At 44.1% G+C, this 3768-nt stretch overlaps 1 long non-coding RNA gene across 1 annotated transcript; it reads right to left on the reverse strand.

Moving 5' to 3' along the window:
* Positions 1 to 1634: 1634 nt before the first annotated feature.
* Positions 1635 to 2354, reverse strand: LOC136483430 (uncharacterized). Its single transcript, XR_010765441.1, has 3 exons — positions 2182 to 2354; positions 2043 to 2120; positions 1635 to 1983 (listed from the first exon to the last, which is right to left on the reverse strand). It is a non-coding gene; the product is annotated as an uncharacterized lncRNA (long non-coding RNA).
* Positions 2355 to 3768: the final 1414 nt, after the last annotated feature.

Raw genomic sequence — 3768 nt, forward strand, 5'->3', positions numbered from 1 at the left:
GGTGAAATTCATGAAGGAGTGTGTGGGGCGCATCAATCGGCTTTCAAGATGAAGTGGATGATCAGAAGAAATGGATACTATTGGCCAACTATTCTTGAAGATTGTTTTAAATATTTTAAAGGGTGTCAGGGGTGTCAAAAGTTTGGTAATATTCAAAGAGCGCCTGCATCGGCTATGAACCCTATAATCAAACCTTGGCCGTTCTGGGGATGGGCTATCGATCTCATCGGTCAGATTTATCCGCCATCGAGCAAAGGACATAAATTTATTCTGGTTGCTACCGATTATTTCACAAAATGGGTTGAGGCAATTCCTTTAAAAAAGGTGACATCGGCTAATATGATCGATTTTGTGAAAGAGCATATTGTTTACCGATTTGGTATTCCTCAGACTATGACTACCAATTAGGGTACTATGTTTACATCAGGAGAATTTGATGAGTTTGCTGTAGGTATGGGAATTAAAGTTTTAAATTCTTCTCCATATTATGCTCAAGCTAATGGTCAAGCTGAGGCTTCTAACAAAGGGATCATCAAACTCATTAAGCGCAAAATTAAAGAAAATCCTAGGAGGTGGCATACAGTATTAAATGAAGCCTTGTGGTCATATCGGATGTCATATCATGGTGCAACCAAAGTAACGCCTTATCAGTTAGTATATGGACATGATGCAGTATTGCCTTGGGAAATTAAAATTGGTTCTAGGCGAATACGTTCTCAAAATCAGCTGACAACCGATGATTATGATACTCTTATGAAGGATGAGTTGGAAGATGTGGCAGGTCATCGGTTAAGGGCTTTAGTTAGCATCGAAGAAAATAAGAAAAGAGTAGCCAGATGGTATGACAAGAAGGTGAAGGTAAAAGAGTTTGCCGATGGAGATCTGGTCTGGAAATTGATTTTACCGATTGGGACTAAAAGTTCAAAGTTTGAAAAGTGGTCTCCTAATTGGGAAGGTCCACATCGGATAAATTAGTCTGTTCTTGGTAACACATATATTCTAGAAACCCTCGAAGGGGTTGTGTTTCCCAGAGCATTAAATGGAAAATATTTAAAGAAATATTACCCTAGTATCTAGATGGATGCATAAAAGTATAAGTGCCGATAACAGTCCTATCGGCTAGAATTATGCAAGGGTGTCAATGTCTCATAAAGTGCCGATGCAATAAACAAGATTTACAAGTTTAACAAGGATTGGATAGCTAATATCGCACGCAGGCGAATCTGGTCGGCTTCCTCCATTTCTTTGATGTCTTCATCGGCAGCACCCTCCACAGGCTTGAGTTTTTTCTTCATGGCCAAAGCTTTGCGAGCCTCGATGTCTCTTTCTTGCTGAAGGGCCTTGATGGCATTGGGTAGCTGGTTTTCTTCTTGTTGAGCATGAGTCAAGGCTACCTTGACTTCTTTTAATTCAGCCAATAGAGCCATCTTCTTTGCCGATAAATCTAAGATTTTCTGCTTAAGTTCAGCGCCCGAAGTCTGCAAGTTGCCGATGCCCTTGTGCTTCTCATCGGCTGTTTGGGGAGTCTTGTTCCTGAGGAATGGAAAAAGAGGTCAGTTAAGGATAAGTATGAATATTATAAATCGACTAGGTCAATCGGTTTACCTGTTTTAAGGCAATTTCCTGTGCTTGGCTGGAGGAAGCGGCCTGGAGTATGCCGTGTGGAGGATCGGTTGAGATTGCCGATGGGATATCCTCTGTGGCCTCATCGGGGGTTGGCTCTTGGGGTATGATGACCGATGGTATGTCCCGTACAGGAGGATTAACTGCTTGCTCAGTTGCGACGACTGATTCTGGCCGGATTGCAGACATTGGGGCAGATGTGGGGATCGGCATGGACTTCTGTCGTTTTGGCTGTGCCTCGGCATCTGTTACGGCTTTGCGTTTTGCTTGGGCCTCAGCAACGGTTGGCTGGGGGGCATCGGCACTTGTTGGTTGTGGAGCTTGGACATCTGGTACGCTTGCCGATGTACCCATTTGTTGCTACAAAACAAGTGTAAGGTATAATATTTAACAGATGAAATGTAAAGTTGAAGGAATACCTCTGAAGGTTTGTCAGAAGTAGTGGTGCTTGATGTCGGAGGAATTGCCGATGACGATCCAGCAGCGGCTCTTACACCCTGATGATTAATGTTAATACAGTTTGTGATCGGCATGAGTAGAAATAAACAGGGTTGTTACCTTGAATGCCTTGATCAGGGTTGTAGCAGCAGCCGATGGAGTGGCCCTAGCTGTAGCCAATTTGGGCTTGGAGGTGATGGTCTTGGCATGGGTCTTCTGGTGAGTCAAAGTAGCTAAGGTAGGGGCATTATAGCCGATCGGTGATATCGGGGAAACAGGCTGAAGATCGAAGGGTTTCCCACTTTTACTCATAGATGGTGCTGGGTTGTTAACCTATCATGAGAAAGTTAGTTACCGATATATAAAAGGAAAAAGCAGAAGGGAGTTAAAAGAAACTTACTGCGTCGTCAGGGATGGCATATTCAGGGTCGATCATGTGCCGATGTGTGTGAACAGATGTTGCAAACAGTTGTTCCTTCCACTCTCGCCACCATTGCTTATATGACTCGGTGATGAAAGATACTGGCGTCCAGGTGGATATATCAATATCTATAGTATCGGCATCGGGGGGAGAGTCGCACTACCTTGTTCCAATCTATTCTGCAGGTGATTGTTTCTCTGGATTTGATCACATCGGCAAAACAAAGTTTGATTGGCAGTTGCCCAAAAGCCAATTGACGGGATACTGCCGATGGGTTGTAAAATTCATACGTGATGTTGGTGTTTTTCCCGCTACCAAATGTATTTACTAGAATTGCCCTGGGAGTAATGATGGCCATCATGAGTTCATTATCCTGATTCAGAGTGTCATCGGCAAAGTTGAAAAGAAGGAGGAATCTGTTTTCTTCGTCAATATAAGGTACCCAGGCCCTATGATCACGAGAAAGACCATTGTAGAAGCTTTGGAAGAATCTGTCGATCTGGTCTTCATTGGCCTCTGTTCCAGGAAGGACAATTATGGCTTCACCAAAATTGAGGGGTGAGCGTGTTGCCGATTCCTCGTCCCCAAGCACATGGTCTTCAGCAATTTCTCGTGGGAATTGTTGGGCAAAGAAGTCCCATTGCAAACGTTTGTGCATATGGGCATTCAGCCACATGTTGATAAATCACCACGGGCCTCCTAAGTTGCCGATGGGTTCGCCAAGCAAAAGTTTCTGAGACACTTGATGAAGAAGATGATAAGTGGAGCTCAGAAGGTATCGGCCAGGAGGGAACCTTACACCATTAGCCAAAAGTTCAGCTGCGGGGAGGAAGGCGTTGGTTGGTCCTACTGATCGACCACAGAAGATAAATTTTTCTAACCACATATTCAAGAATGTGGCATGTTCCCTCTGGTTAACTGTCCTGGTCTTCTGGTATTCTTGAATGTATCCCGTCCAACCGCCGATGTTGCGGGTATTCACCCTATATTCAGATTTTCTACCATAAATGGAGCCTTCATCGGCAGTTGAAATATCCAAGCCAGTGAGCATGTGGACATCGGCAAGTGTGGGAGTAGCTGGGCCATGTCCAAACATAAAAGTGTTTGTTGTGTCTGACCAGAAGTAAGCAGCTGCAATCATCATTGACTCATTCTTTTGCATATCGGCAATAGATAGCCTAATGCATTGGTCTAGCTTCCGTTCTGCCCAGTATACTTGCATCGACCTATTGACCCTTAGGTACCAATCTTTCCACCCTTTGGTGGTTTTGGGCCAAGATCGGAAT

This window comes from Miscanthus floridulus, chromosome 9, assembly GCF_019320115.1.
Source record: "Miscanthus floridulus cultivar M001 chromosome 9, ASM1932011v1, whole genome shotgun sequence".
NCBI lineage: Eukaryota > Viridiplantae > Streptophyta > Magnoliopsida > Poales > Poaceae > Miscanthus > Miscanthus floridulus.